This window comes from Perognathus longimembris, chromosome 1, assembly GCF_023159225.1.
Source record: "Perognathus longimembris pacificus isolate PPM17 chromosome 1, ASM2315922v1, whole genome shotgun sequence".
NCBI classification, from domain to species: domain Eukaryota; kingdom Metazoa; phylum Chordata; class Mammalia; order Rodentia; family Heteromyidae; genus Perognathus; species Perognathus longimembris.
Window position 1 is genome coordinate 56,941,310 of NC_063161.1, and position 16,073 is coordinate 56,957,382.

Genomic DNA, 16,073 nt, shown 5'->3' on the forward strand with positions numbered 1-16,073 from the left:
CTTACACCCTGTTTTTCTTTCCCTTCCCTAGATCAGGTAGACATATATACATTACACAGTGTACCAAAAACATATACAGTAGCCATGTGGCCTATGCCAAAGAAAATTCACCTAGGACTTTAAATGTAATGCCAACAATAGAGTTTGCTTATCCTAGTCTTATATGAACTTACATACATAGCTTTTGAGCTATTGTGATCCACTGAGAGGTCTATTTTTGACCTTTATATGTTGAGTAGTTGTTTGGTTTTAGTTACATAATGTAGGGTCGCTGACCCAAACCTGTGGGAAATACCATTTGACAAGAAGTTTTTGGTTTCACAGACCTGGTCTCTACTGTCTCCCCCTCCCCCCACCTTAACAGTCATATATCAAGGACATCATGCCCCTTTGTTTTCTGTGTTCTAGGCTTGTCTCACTCAACATTATTTGTTCAAGTTCTGACCATTTCCCTGCGAATACCAATATTTCACCATTTCTAATCACTATGTAGTATTCCATTGTGTATAGGTACCATATTTTTTGGATCCATTCATCTGTGGAGGGGCATCTGGGTTGTTTCCATATTTTGGCTATTGTGAATTGTGCAGAGATAAACATGGAAGTACAAATGTCTTTTTGATATCTTGGGACCTGTTGTTCAGGATAGATGCCTAGGAGTGGTATGGCTGGGTCATAGGGTAGGTCTATGTTGAGTTTTTGAGGAACCTCCATACTGTTCTCCAAAGTGGTTGTACTAATTTGCACTCCCACCAACAATGGAGAAGGGTTCCTTTTTCCCTGCACCCCCTCCAGCATTTGTTGTTGCCTGAGTTCAGAGTATAGGCCATTCTAACTGGAGTGAGGTGGTATCTCAGGGTTGTTTTTATTTGCATTTCCTTTACTGCCAGGGATGTTGACCATTTCCTCATAAGTTTCTTTGCCATTTTTATCTCTTCTCTTGTGAAGTCTCTCTTTAGCTCCTTTGCCCATTTCCTAATTGGTTTACTGGGCTTGGAGGGGCTTAGTTTTTTGAGTTCTCTGTAGATGACAGATATTAGGCCTTTGTCTGTTGGTGTGCTGGTAAAGATCCTTTCCCATATGATTGGCTGTCTTTCTATTTTGGTGGCTATGTCTTTAGCTGTGCAGAAACTTTTTATTTTGTAGTAGTCCCATTTGTCGAGTCTCTCTCCTATCTGTTGTGCCCCTGGGACTCTATTCAGGAAGTTCCTTCCTGTGCCTATGAGTTCTAGCGTCTTTCCTACTCTGTCCTTCAGTAGTTTCAAGGATTCAGGTCTGATATGGAGGTCCTTGATCCATTTTGAGTTGATCTTGGTGCATGGTGATAGGTTTGGGTCTACTTTGAGTTTTCTGCATATGGCTGCCCATTTCTCCCAGCACCAGTAGTTGAAGAGGCTATGTTTTTTCCATTGTATGTCTTTAGCTCCTTTGTTGAATATCAGCTGACTGTAAGAGTGCGGTTTTATTTCTGGGTCTTCAATTCTATTCCATTGGTCTTCAGATCTGTTTTTATACCAATACCAGGCTGTTTTTGTTATGATGGATCTATAATAGAGCTTGAAGTCTGGTATTGTGATACCTCCTGCACTGCTTTTTTTTTTTTTTTTGCCTAGAATTGCTTTGGCTATTCTAGGTCTTTTGCTGTTCCATATGAATTTATGGGTTTCTTTCTCTATTTCAGTGAAGAATGTAGCTGGGGTCTTGATGGGGATTGCATTGAATATGTGTAATAATTTGGGCAATATGGCCATTTTCACTATATTGATTCTGCCTACCCATGAGCATGGGAGGTCTTCCATCTCCTTGTGTCCTCTTTGATTTCCCTTTTTAGATTTTTATAGTTCTCATTAAATAGGTCCTTCACGTCTTTGGTTAGGTTGATCCCTAGGTAACTTATTTTTTTTTTAGCTATTGTAAATGGTATTATTTCCATAGTTTCCTTTTCTGCTTGTACACTGCTGGTGTACAGAAAAGCTTCTGACTTTTGTGGATTGATTTTGTATCCTGCTACTTTGCCAAAATGGTTTATTAGGTGTAGGAGTTTGGAGACTGAGTATTTTGGGTCCTTCAGATATAAGATCATGTCATCTGCGAATAGGGATAGTTTAATTTCTTCTTTGCCAATGTGGATCCCTTTGATGTCCTCCTCTTGCCTTATTGCTATGGCTAGGGATTCCAGCACTATGTTGAAAAGAAGTGGGGAGAGTGGGCATCCTTGTCTTGTTCTTGAGTTTAGGGGGAATGATTTTAGTTTCCCCCCATTTAATACGATATTAGCAGTTGGTCTGTTGTATATGGTTTTTATTGTTTTAAGGAATGTTCCATCTATTCCTGTTCTCTCCAGAGCTTTTAATAGGTATGGATGTTGTATTTTGTCAAAAGCTTTTTGGGCATCGACTGAGAGATAACAATGTGATTCTTGATTTTAGTTCTGTTGATGCGGTGAATTACATTGATTGATTTACAGATGTTGAACCATCCTTGTGACTGTGGGATGAAGCCTACTTGGTCATCATGATGTATAATTTTCTTGATCAGTTTCTGGATCCTGTTAGCTAATATTTTATTGAGAAGCTTTGTGTCTGTGTTAATTAGTGATATTGGTCTGTAGTTCTCTTTTTTTGTTGGATCTTTGCCTGGTTTGGGGATGAGTATAATATTAGCTTCATAGAATGAGTTTGGGATTTCTCCCTCTGTTTCTATTTCGCGGAAGAGTTTGAGGAGTATTGGTATTAGCTCCTCACTAAAGGTTTTATAGAATTCACTGGTGAATCTATCTGGGCCTGGGCTTTTCTTTGTTGGGAGGCTCTTGATGTATCTCACTGTAAGTTATTGGTTTATTTAGTTGATTTATTTCTTCTTGATTCAGTTTGGGCAGTTTATACTTTTCTAAGAATTGATCCATTTCTGTAAAATTATTGTTTTTTAGTGAGTAGAGCTTCTGAAAATAATTCCTTATGATTTTTTGAGTATCATGTGTATTTGTTGTAATTTTTCTGGTGGAGTCCCTGATTTTACGGATATGAGTCTCTTCTCTTCTTTTTTTTGTAAGTCTTGCAAGGGGTCTGTCAATTTTATTTATTTTCTCAAAGAACCAGCTTTTAGTTTTATTTATTTGTTGAATGGTCTTTCTATTTTCAATCAAATTTATCTCCTCTTTAATCTTTGTGATCTCTTTCCTCCTAGTCATTTTAGATTCAATCATTTCTTATTTCTCCAGATGTTTTAGTTTCATCATGAGGTTATTTACCTGCTCTGCTTCCATTCTTTTAATGTGAGTGCTAAGGGCAATGATCTTGCCCTTCAGTACTGCCTTAGCTGTATCCCATAGGTTTCTTTGTGATGTATTTTCATTGTCATTGTGGCTTATGAATTCGTTAATTTCATCCTTAATTTGGTCTGTGGCCCAAGTGTTAGATAACAGTGAGGGGTTTAGCCTCCAAGTATTTGTATAGCCTCTGTGGTATCTTTTGTTATTGAGGGTTACCTTGATTCCACTGTGTTCAGATATAATACATGGGATGACGTCAATACTTTTGTATTTGCTGAGGTTCTTTGTGTGGGCTATGACATGATCTATTTTGGAGTATGTTCCATGGGCTGCTGAGAAAAATGTGTATTGGGTCTCTGTAGGCTGAAAGACTGTACAGATCTATCAGATCCATTTGGGATATGGTGTTACTTAGGTCTTCAGCTCCCTTGCTAATCCTCTGGGTGTTAGATCTGTCTCTAGGAAAGAGTGGAGTATTAAAGTCTCCCACTATGATTGTGTTTGTGTCTATCTTGTTCTGTAGATCTGTGAGAATTTGCTTGACATATGTAGGGCCTCTTTTGTTCGGTGAGTATAAATTTATCACCATGATGTCTTGATTCTGGATTTTTCCCTGTATTAAAATGTAGTGCCCTTCTTTATCTTTTTGAGTTGATTTTAATGAGATGTCCAGCTTGTCTGAAATCAGGATGGCTACTCCTGCCGTTTTGGTAGGTGTGTTTGCTTGGAAGATCTTGCTCCATCCTTTCATTCGGAGCCTGTTTTTGTCCCTTGCTGTAAGGTGGGTCTCTTGAAGACAACAGATAGCAACTTTTTGTTTACGGATCCACTCTGTCCGTCTGCTCCTCTTTATCGGAGAGTTTATACCATTTATATTCAAAGAGATCATGGATAAGAGTGTTATTTTCCCTTCCATTTTCCTGTTAGGCTGTTTTTCCTCTCGCTTTTTTTTTTTTTAATTGAGTTGCTATTCCTGTTGGGCTCTGGCTATTGTAGTTTCTTTCTGTTTCTGTCTGGGGGTCCTGTACGTTTTCTGTTGGGTGGGGTTCCCCTCTTAGAATTTGCTGTAAGGCTGTTTTTTTATTCACATACTCCTTTAGATGCTCTTTGCTATGGAAAGATCTGGTTTTTCCCTCGAAGGTGAATTCTAGTGTTGCTGGATATCTAATTCTGGGTTGGCAATTGTTGGCCTGGAGGACTTGGATTGTGTTCTCCCATACTCTTCGTGCATTGTAGGTTTGTGTGGAGAGGTCCGCTGTGATTTTGATCCTTTTTCCATTGTAATAGAGCTCTTTCTTTATTTTGGTTGCATTCAAAATTTGTTCTTTATTCTTGAGATCCGAAGTCTTGATTATTATGTGCCTGGGCGAGGATTTTCTAGGGTCTGGTCTGCCAGGTGTCCTATAGGCTTCTGTTACTTGGGTGAGGTCCCTTGTGAGATTGGGGAAGTTTTCTGCAATAAATCTATTGAAAATATGTTGTAGCCCTTTGCTCTGGTACTCGGCTCCTTCATCTATTCCAATTATATGCAGATTATATCTCTTGTCTTTGTCCACTAGCTCCTGGATTAGTCTGCCCTGGAGTTTAACCGTTTCTTGGAGTGTGGTAATTTTCTGGTCCTTATCAGCTGCATCATCTTCCAAAAGAGAGATTCAGGATTCGATATGATCAATTCTTTGTGATGTGGCTTCGAGTGTGGTGTTTATGGATGTCAGGGAGCTATTTATGGTTGCCAGATCAGCTCTCATCGTGGAGATGTCTTCTTTTAAAGAGTTGTATTTTAAATCTATTTTTTCATGCATTTCGTTTCTCAGGATGTTAAGGACTTCTTTAACAGAGAAGTGCACTGTATCCATTTTTGCTTCCATTTATTTCTTGATTTCCTGTAGATTTTTTTTTTTTTTTTTTTTTTTTTTTTTGGCCAGTCCTGGGCCTTGGACTCAGGGCCTGAGCACTATCCCTGGCTTCTTCCCGCTCAAGGCTAGCACTCTGCCACGTGAGCCACAGCGCCGCTTCTGGCCGTTTTTTCTGTATATGTGGTGCTGGGGAATCGAACCTAGGGCCTCGTGTATCCGAGGCAGGCACTCTTGCCACTACGCTATATCCCCAGCCCCCCTGTAGATTTTTTTTGAGACTTCCATTCTAAGCTCCTGTATCTGTTTTCTGAATTCGGTCCTGAGGCTTTCGATCATTTCTTCTATCTTATTCTCATTTTACTTTTTATTCTCCATCTCCTCTTCAGTCGTACTACTTTTTGGAGCTGGCGAATTGGCTTGACCTTTCATGAAATTTATAATATTTCTTTGTGATTTGCGCATCTGGAGATCTGTAGGTGGCGACCTTGGCTTGGCTTTGTGCTGGTTCCCGCTGGTCCGTCAGTGGAGACTTGTTTGTGTCCTGGCTCTGGGTTTGAGTTTGACTGTTGAACCTACTGCCCAATGGGTGAGCGTGAGCGTCTCAGTTGTTGCCGAAGTGGTCACCCTCACTGCAATTGCGGGTGGGTTGTTGGGGACTGTTATGGCCTTGGTGGAAGGCTGCCCTTCCACCAGCCTTGGGACAATGGGAGGAAGTCCCTCCCACCTTCTGGCCTCAACCGGAAAAGAAAGCCTCCGCCCCTGGGAGGTGAACACATGCATGCCACCATGATGGGGTTGTCCCGCCCACAAAGGAAGTTTTGTGATATCACTTGATGGACATGGTACTTAGCCTATGACGGGCCCTTTGGCCAGCCCCCTTTCTTTCCCGCCATTACCTCTATATAAATGCCTTTCCCTATTAAAGTTTTTGAGACGCATCCCACAATAGCAGCGTGTCCCTGATGCCTTCCTTTTCGCCCCCGCTCCTGGTAACATGTGAGGGGACTGGGGGGAGGGGAGGCTTCAGCAACCTTTCCTCAACTTAGCGCAAGTCCATGAGAGTACGCCTTTGGCCTTCTGTCGGCGGAAGGCAAGGCCAAGTGCTCTTTCATAGATTTTGGGGTTCAGCCATTCTCCCTGGGAGATCGGGGAGAAAGGGATCGTTCAGATCCCGACAGTGGGTAGGTTCTGTGTCTTTCTCTGCAGGACTTGCCCTACCGCTGTGTTGTGCTGACCCTAGTGTGCCCCTGATGGGGGTTTGCAGGTCGCTGATTCAGTGTGGCATGGAGACTTTTGTCTTCTTTGATTCTTTTCCCACTAGGTACTGTGGTCAAAGGAGCTCACCTCTCAGATTGAGAATTGCCGCTGAGGGGCAGCTCACCCACCTGTGCGGAGTGCTCCTGTCAGAGCAGTTGTTGCTGTTGAGGGGTGGCCCGCCCACCTTCAGGGTGTGCCTATCAGAGCGGGCGCTGCCGCTGGGGGGCCCTGCCCACCTGTGTGTAGTGCGCATATCAGAGCAGGTGTTGCTGCTGAGGGGGCAGCTTGCCCACTTGTGCGCTCCCGCAGTGGGTTGGGCAAAAGATCCTCCTGCTGGAGGGCTAGCACGCTGACCCACGCTGGCCCGGGGGGTGGGGCACATGCATGTGCGCTCCAGTGTTTCCTTTGGGGGCGTGCTGCCCTAAGTTGTTGGAGGGTGCTTGTGCCCTCTTGCAAGTCTGCTGTGGGGGGCAGTGTGCATGGACCCCAGCAGGTTCGAGTGTCCGGGCGCGGGTTGGTGCCCACAGACTCTCTGTGCCTCCGCTGTGAGGAGGGTGTGTGTGTTCGGGTCCAGGTGTCACTGCTGGGCTGGTATTGCACACCAGCAAGCCTGTGACTGTTGTTCAAAAAGTCCACGCGGACCAGGGCACCTCAGGTGGCATTCCAAGGCCTACCAGTCCCCGGGCCCCTGCTGGGGGGTGGGGGGCCAGGCTGGTGCGGACATATTCAGGCTCCCCAGCTGGGGCTTTGGGGGATGCCTGTCTAAGGTGTTTCCCGGTCACTTTGTTGGGCGCTGCTCTGCCTCTGCTAGCTCACATGTCCTCCCAGAGGCTGTAGGGTCCTAGAGCAGCCAGATGTGGGGCTTTGTTCCTTCGGGGTATGGAGGGGTAGGGAGGGAGTTCTAGCTTCTTTGTAGGATTTGGGTCTCTGCTAGAGCTGGTCTTCTGTGGGGGGGGGGGGGCAATGGGGAACTTACTGCTCCTGGAATGTGTGTGTGTCCCGCACTGCTGTGGGCTTTTTGGAGCTGGATTTGCTGGGGTGTGGCAATCGGTCGTTTGGTGGTGGCAGCCCTGGTTTTCCCCATCTGGCTCTCCCCGTCTCCGCTGCCCAGTTCCCCTGCTGTTGTCTGTTCCTGGCCGTTCGGTCCCACGCCTCCAGTCCCGTGCTGCCGTCTATCTCGGTCGGTCTGTGCTCCATCTGGGGCCCGTGGAGCTCCTGCTGTCTGGACTCTGCACTCCTGGCGTGACTTTTCGGCTGTTGCTACCCTGGTCGCTGATGGTCTCTGTGGTCCCGTTTACCAGCACTGGGTCCCCTTTCCCAGCCTGGCCCTGTTCAGGCCAGGGTCGGCGGGGGGCTGGGGTGGGGAGGGTTGTACCCCGGAGATTTTCCAGCTCCGTGAAGTTTATAGGCTCTTCTTTTTTTGTTCTTTTTCATTTTCTGTGTTTCTCTGTTGCTTCTGGTTGTTGGGTTTGCTGGACTCTTGATGGGGCGTTGGGTGTTGGACTTCTCAGCTCACTATTCGGTTGGAGCGAGTTGGGGTGCCTTCCTATTGTGACGGTGCCATCTTCCACTCTCTGTTAGTAAATCTTTACTTCAATTCTTAATAACTTCAAACCAAGAAAAGAATTTGTAAAATGTTAGTATTTACAGGTAAAAATACTGAAAATACACCCTCTTTCAATCTATAGTATAATAAAAAAAAATTAGTGACAAAGCATGCTAGGCCTCACAGTGCTAATACTCCACTGTATGCTATATGTGCACTATATATGTGGAGTTGTTATATATGTGCTATATAAAAAGGAGTAATAGAAAGAAACTGCTGTTATCCTTTCATGGTACCACATACATTTTTGAAATAAAATTCTAGGAAACATCCTTTACTGATTTTATTTCAGGGTACTGTTCCTTATGACAGGGTTCTCCGGTAGCAGTGTATTGAGGCTGCCTCCCCACAAGTTCTACACTGATACAATGGTTCCTGTTTTAGGCTGACAAATCTCTCAAGATCAGTTTTTCCCCCTCAAGTCAAAGGACAGAGATGATGAGGCTGTTACCTAGTTTCCCCAATCCTGGGTCAACGGAGGATTTAAGGCACTTAGTACTCTCTGACCACAAACAACCTAAGTATGTTTTAAAGGATTAGAACTATTACAAAGCACAAAATGAAATCCACTGTTAGAAACTAAATCTGTTGATACATAGAATTTAGTGTTAAGAGAGGTGATGGTCAAGTATGTTTCTTTTATGCAGAGGAAATTAGAACTATGTATTATAGGCTGTGCTGCCTAAAGGCCTACACGATAATAGCCTTTTACTGAGGTTAAATATCCAGCACAACTGAAAAGCTCTTTGGATTAATTGAGGAGTAATATTACAACATAATAAAATCTCTACTTTTGGATGAATGGGGGATTGCTTAGGTTTTACCTAAACACTTAGGTTTTAACTAAACTAGTTTACTATACATAGCTAAACTAATTTTGTGTGTGTACTATAATGGGTAAAGTTTCCCTATATGAGATCATATAAAATTTAGCAAATAACCATTCATTTCTTTAATACGTAAATAGGTACTGCTAAAAAAGTTTTCAAAGATCAAAAATTTTCAGTATTTGCTTACTTTTTTCTTTCTTACAGTGAAAAGGTAAACATTTACCAAGATTATCTGCTGTACCACAAAAATCTAGGTTAATGAGGCACTGCTTTCTCCCTGCAGGAGAAGCAACATTGGCTGGACGAAAACCTTACCATTTGCTGGCTTTTCATTTGAGAGATGAAAACCAGCTCTCAGTAGCAAGTACTGAATAGTTTTAGTATTAAAGGTTTCTAGATGAGAGTCAGTAGGTCATTTAATAACTTTATGAAACAATTCAGTTACCCAAAAGGGCTTTCTTTGTTTAGGAATATAATCCTTAGGTGTAACTTCTCTCTCTGCCTTTGCTTGCTAAAGATTTATTTTAAACTAGGCTCAGTGGTATACATCTGTAATCGCAGCTACTTGGGTGGCAGAGGCAAAAGGATTACATATTTCAGGCCAACTCAAGCAGAGGGTTAGTGAAGCCTTACCTCAAAAAACATACAAACTAAAAGGGCTGGGATATATGAGGCCCTTGGTTTAAACCCCAGAACAAGAAAAAAACTACTGTGGACTTTTTTTTTTAGTGCAGTCCCTCCAGGTTGAATTCAGGGCCTGGTGCTGTCCCTGAGCTTCATTTTACTCATGGCTAGCACACTAGCACTTAAACCACAGCACCATTTCCAGCTTTTTTCTGAGTACTTTATTGAAGAGTCTCACAGACTTTTCTGGCCAGGCTAGATTCAAATCTCAATCCTCAGATCTAAGGTACCTGAGTAGTCAGGATTACAAGCATGAGCCCCCAGTTACTGATTGTGGACTACTTTTTATTTTTATTTGTATCAACAAAAATATTTCAATGTTTGTTGTACAGTCTAAAATGTATTTTTAAGTTGGCAACTTAAAAATTTTATACCAAGATGTTTAGAAGACACCTCCAGCACACATTTGGAAGTAAAATACAAAGCTGGGTAAGGAGGCCCACACCTATAATCCCAGCAATTGGGAGGCAGAGACAAGAAGACTGCAAGTTTGAGGCCAGCCTGAACTCCATAATGAGACTCTTGATAACATAACATCGTTATTACTCAAATACAGGGAACACTGAGCACAGCTGGTCCCTGTGTCAATCAGTCCCTAGCACCAAATATATTAGCTAACCTTTCCATTTCCTCAATGGGTAGGACTATGTCTCTAACTCAGTTTGCAATCTAGGGGTAAAGAAGACTAAGACTGTACACTGTACCCATTTCTATTTCAAATATTAGTCCTTCCATTTCAATATATGTCTTCTGTCTGACTCAGGATCATCTTGTTTCTAGATGATCAAATCCCTTCTATCTCATCTTCTATATTTCTATAACAAGGAAAATCCTAGACACTATTAGCATCCATGTAGAAGATCAAAAATAAGAATAAAAAAAGAGAGAAAACTAACAACCAAAGATTTCATCACAAGTTTACCAAAGATAGGCCAGGCTTGGTGGTATATGCCTGTAATCCCAATACTTGGGAGCTATATAAAGAATTCTAGGCCAGCCTGTGTAGCAAGACCCTGTCTCAAATACACACAAATCAGAACAAAGTAAGGCTGGGGCTGCATCTCCATGGAAGAGGATTTGCCCTGCATGTGCAGAGGCTGGATTTAATCTCTCGCACCCCTCCCAAACAGTAAGAACAGATGCACACCAATCCTACACTTTGAAAATAGGCAAGGAACTATTATACATGTTTTGTTGACAGAAAACTCACTATTAGTATACAGCTACATTATATGGCAAAGGTTAGAAACCATGTCTGCTTACATGTATTTCTATTAAAGATCAAGCAGTATACTTCCTTCATGGGAAGCTGGAAAGAGCTATGCAGGGCTAAGTGCTATATATTTACCTACCTATTTATTTTACAAAAACTAATTCTTATACGATTATTCAAGCTGTTACTTAGCTTAAGCTGACAGTTCATGAAGAAGGAGGAGCTGAGTCCGATTGTGTCATGCTGCAATCCTAGCTACTCAAGAGGCTGAGATTCAGAGGAACACAGTGTGAAGCCAGAATAGGTGGGAAAAGGTCCACAGGACTCCACCTCAGAAACTGTAACCCCTCTGTACATCACTTTAATAAAGACATTCTTTTAAAAAGACTCCACCTCCAATTAATCACCAAAAAGTCAGACCGCAGTCTTGCTTAACCAGCTAAGCAACAAACAGGTGAGTAAGCATGAGGTACTCAGTCCAACAGAAATAATGCTATTTAGAAGCATTTACGCCAGAAAAACTTGATGCTATCAGTTTGTATGTTTTACATTAGCATTTTAGGTTTGGCGTAGGCACTGCCTACCTGACCGTTACCTTTCATGATTTCAGTCTGCAGCTTGCTGTGGCTCAGTGGAAGATGTAAGCAAAGACTCTGTTACTTGTATTTTACAATATACAATATAATCATTACTTCTATAGGTACAGGCAGAACATTTCTAAATAAAAAAAATCTTACTACTCTTTAACAAGGAGAAGGTAAGGGGACTCACTATAGCAGCGTCTCACAACTGCAGTCATGAAACTCTCATGTTTCATGAATGAACATACAAACACACACACAAACCCTGAATTACCCCTATGATACTCTAAAATAAAAATAATATGTACAGAAACCTAACACACATAATGCAATCTGACCTGTATATTTAGCATTTATTGTGTCATTATAGCTTCTAATGATTATACGTGTGTTGTTATACTTTACATGAACTTACAGTGTAATACTGTTCAATTCTATTGCACACTAAACTAACTAGTAAAAATTCAAAAACTATTATTCTATACTTTAAAGACAGAATAAGCTTAGTATTTTTTGCTACTTATCAATGCTTTAGTTTCAAAATGTTCCAATGTTAAACTAGTTTTAGACACCGTATGAATGTAATTTCTTGGCTTTCAACTTTGGCCTTCTTGTCTTGTTTATCTAACCATATTAGTTTTTCTTGGAAATGCTCCAAAGTTACAGTTTAGTGTATAACACAGGCAAAGGGGTCATATTTGACTGTTAGAAATTCTGACCTTTCTCATTCACAAATTAGTGTGTCCTCTACAATTTTCTGTCAAGATATACTGTTCTGTCTCATGATAAACAGACTGATCAAGATTGTGGTCTCCCATTAAGTATAAAGTGACTGGTTTAAGCAGGATCACTGTTGCAATGTACTTGTAAACTGACAAGTAGATTGAAACCTCTTTGAACAACTAAAAGATAGCTTAAGAAAAAAAAATTTAAAGAGGGATCACTGCTATGTTGAAACCAAAACAGGAGTTAAGATGGCATGGGCTTGGTGTTATTCACTGAGTTATTAAAGCACATTTTAAGGGGTTCTGCATAATATCAGGTTCTAGGTTGCTCTGGCATTATTTCTTGCATAAAATTCCATGTTACTGGCATGATGAAGGCACTTTAACAATCATTCCTAGACTATACAGATTAATAATCATATAGAACAAAACAAAGTTTCAATATCCCACTTAATAGTTATATTCTTTACTTAAGTGGTTATTTGGTCAGAAAGGCTTAATTAAGTCCTATGCAACTACCTGTGGGCTCATATGAATAGGTCTGTCATATAAAAACAGGGCTAATATAAGGAGAAGGCTTCTTCTGTTGTATAGTGCTCAATTCACTGCCAAAGGCAGCTCTGTAATAATCACACCCTTGATGACTCCTCACTTCTCGTCTCAGCAGCAGCAGCTGGTCCAAGGCTGCTGAGAATGTACCACCCTGCTGTGAACACTGCAAACTGCCATTCGGAGTGAAGCCTATCTTACACGGAACTGGATTCATTCTTGTTGGACAGGCAGATGGAATATAAACTCTTCTATCATGTACTCTTCTTGATGAGGGCAACAAGGTTTCTAGACAATTTCAAGCTGTCTCTCACAAGCCCCTCAACCGATTGTGCTCAACCAAGGAGAACTTTCTGCATTCTGTGTGCAGCTACGCTGGCTTCATCCTCGGAGTCGGACTCGCTCTGGGATGTGGAGCTGTGCGAGGCAGAGCTGCAGGGGGAGGAGCACTCAGGAGAGCACAAGTAGTGCATGAGCGGGAGGCGGTACTTCCCACAGAAGTCCACGAACTTAATCTGCCTGACACAGCAGTCAAAGTACACTCCTCCCCATTTTGGGTTTGGGCAATTGCTAGCTGAACTCAAGTATCTTAAGAAGATTCTCAGGAAGATCACAGGGAGCGTCAGAAATATTGCGGATCTTAATGGTCCGTGCAGCCAATTCCAGGAGAGTGGGAGGGTCATAGGTTAAGTCCCTAACGAAACGAACAACCAATGGATTTCCTCGTAAACTCTGCTCTTCCAAATGAATAAGGTTGAGGATCTCCCGCAGGTATGTCAGCAAGTTATTGTGGAGACTGAGGGAACGAAGGGAATGCAACTGTGAAAGCTGAGGAGGCACACTTTGGATTTTGTTGTCACACAATACTAAGTAGTTCAGAGATGGCAGATTTGCTAATTCTGGTGGGATTTCTTTGATGAAGTTTCCTCCAAGATATAAACACTCTAAACTCTGCAAGTTCCCGATCTCGGCCAGGGTGCTCTGCAGCTGGTTGTCGCCCAGGCTGAGGGTGTGCAGCTCACGCAGCCCCAGCAGCTCGGCCGCAGCTCCTGGAAGCAGTTGCCCCTGAGGTTGAGCACCTGGAGGCTGCGGCAGAGCGGAGAGCGCGCCAGGCCCTTGAGCAGCGTGTGCAGGCCGCTCAGCGCCAGCAGCTGCAGGTACCGGAAGCCGTTGCCCAGGGCCCGCGGTAGCGACGCCAGACGGTTGTGGGGCAGCAGCAGCCGCAGCAGCGCCTCCCGGGAGCCGCGCCTCCAGCTCGGACTCCAGCGTCTGATGGACGCGCTGAGGCAGGACACGTTCAGTTTGGCCTCTCCGGTCGCGGCCACCGCCGCTCCGGCCTCCTCCATCCTGGAGGCCAGGTCAGGCCGCCTCGCGTGACCACCGGTGGACCGGGAATGATGTCTTAATGAAAAATAATTTAAAAAAATAACTCACAGTCTGGGATGATTTTTGTGTTTTTAACTGTACACATTTTAAAAATTTGAGACTCATTCTTTTATTTTACAGATATTTACTGAGTGTCTATTGAGTGCCAGGCACCATATCTATGTTCAGTGAAAAACCCTGTGAGGTCAACAGAGGACCTTATACCCAGTGACCATCTTTGCTTGTGGAAATAACAGGTGATTTGGACTTTTAAAAAACATTTATTTTACTCAATTTGTGAAATTGTACTTTCTACAGAAATGTTTTCACTTTCCTTCCTTCTTTCCTTCCTTCCTTTCTAGCTCCTCCCCTCCCTTTTCTTCATTCTCCTTCCCTTCCCCTCTTGTCCCTTTCACTGCCCTTATTTTCTTTGGTGACAGCACTGGTGCTTGAGCTCAAGGTCTTGCACGCTCACTCAGCTTTTTGCTCAAGGCTGGCTGTTGCTCTACCAGCTAAGTCACACCTCTACTTTCAGCTTTTTGCTGGCTAATTGGAGAGAAGAGTTTCATGAGTTTGTCTCCTTGGCCTAGCTTTGAAACTCAATCTTCAGATCTCACTCTCCTGAGTAGCTAGGATTACAGGTGTGAGCCATTGATACCTAACTGCATTATTTATTAATAAGGAGAAACTATATTTTTTAAAAATGCATTTCTCTTCTTCAAAATACCTCCAATGTGATATACTATGACAAAAGTTCCTCAATATTAATTTTTTTAAAAAGGGGTTTGGGGGATACTGATGGAGAAAGAGAAAAGAAAGGAAAAGCAAAGAAAAAGAAACAGAAACAGAAAAAAGCAAGATGGAGGAAATGCATTAAGATCTAACATTGGCCCATTTTTAGGTGATGAGATTTTCCTCCTCCTCCTCCTCCTCCTCCCCCTCCCCCCAGGGATAGGACCTGAGTTTAAGCCCTAGTATTTGTGCACACATGTGTGTGCACGCATGTGTATGCACACACATTTTGCCAGGTTCGGATGGCTCATACCTATAATCCTAGCTACTCACGAGACTGAGATATGAGGATCAGGGTACAAAGCCAGCTGGTCAGGCAGGAAAAGTCCATGAAAATTTTATCTCCAAATAACTACCAAAAAGCTAGAAGTGGAGTTGTAGCTCAAGTGGTATAATTCTAGCCCTGAGCACAAAAGCTAAGGGACAGTGCCAAGGACCTGAGTCTAAGTCCCAGAACTGGTGCGCGTGCACACACACACACACACTGGACTGGAATAGCTCTCAGTGGTAGAACACTTGGCTAGCAGCATGTGTAAGGCCCTGAGTTTGACCCTTAGTATTGAAAAAAATGTATTGTAAGCTGGGCACCAGTAGTTCCTGCCTGTTCTCCTAGCTACTGAGGCTGAGATCTGAGAATCTAAGTTCAAAGCCAGCTCAGACAGGAACGTCTGTGAGAATCTTATCTCCAATTAGCTATGAAAAAAAAAAAGCCAGAAGTGGACTTATGGGTCAAGTGATAGAGTGCTAGGCTCAGGGACCATGCTCAGTTCAAGCCCCAAGACTGGCACACACAAAAGTATCATGAAAGTTTTAAAAGCATCCTGAAACCAGGGAAGTTTCATTAGATAGGAAACTGAAGGAAAAAGCAGTACTCGATGGCCTGAACAAGGAAAGAAGAGAATAGCTGAAAAAAGTATCTTTCTAGATACGTTGTCCTTAAAATGTCAACACATGAGAGGCTAAGATGCCTTAGATGCACACTGGAGGTCTGACTTAACTAGGTTACAATCATCTCTCTTGTTTGTTTATATTTTATTTTGTTTTTGGTGACTCTAGATTTGAACTCAGGGTCTCCTGTGTGCAATGCAGAAGCTCTACCACTTCACTCATGCCTCTGCCACAGTTATAGTCATCTTATGGAATTTGGGGAATGAGACAAAATACCAAAATGTTACCAAAGATGGTTTTTCCATTTGAACCATACCAAAAAAAAATTCTTAGCCAAGGACTGGTGGCTCATCGCTTGTAATCCTAGCTACTCTGGAGGTTGAGATCTAAGGATCCAAGTTTGAAGCCAGCCCAGGGGAGGAAAGTTCATGATATTCTTATCTCCAACCACCAATA

At 42.7% G+C, this 16,073-nt stretch overlaps 1 protein-coding gene and 1 pseudogene across 3 annotated transcripts in view; one reads left to right on the forward strand and one right to left on the reverse strand.

Moving 5' to 3' along the window:
• Slc38a1 (solute carrier family 38 member 1) overlaps nucleotides 1–16,073 on the forward strand; it is an 84,573-nt gene that overhangs the window by 16,021 nt on the left and 52,479 nt on the right. For 2 of the 3 annotated variants that reach the window (XM_048365858.1, XM_048365867.1), the window contains exon 2: nucleotides 14,079–14,194. The gene's annotated coding sequence lies outside the window, so the exon portion shown is untranslated. Of the gene's footprint in view, nucleotides 1–14,027; nucleotides 14,195–16,073 lie in introns of those variants that run through there. The other variant, XM_048365850.1, reaches the window with a different exon arrangement.
• Nucleotides 12,234–13,918, reverse strand: LOC125365664 (annotated as a pseudogene).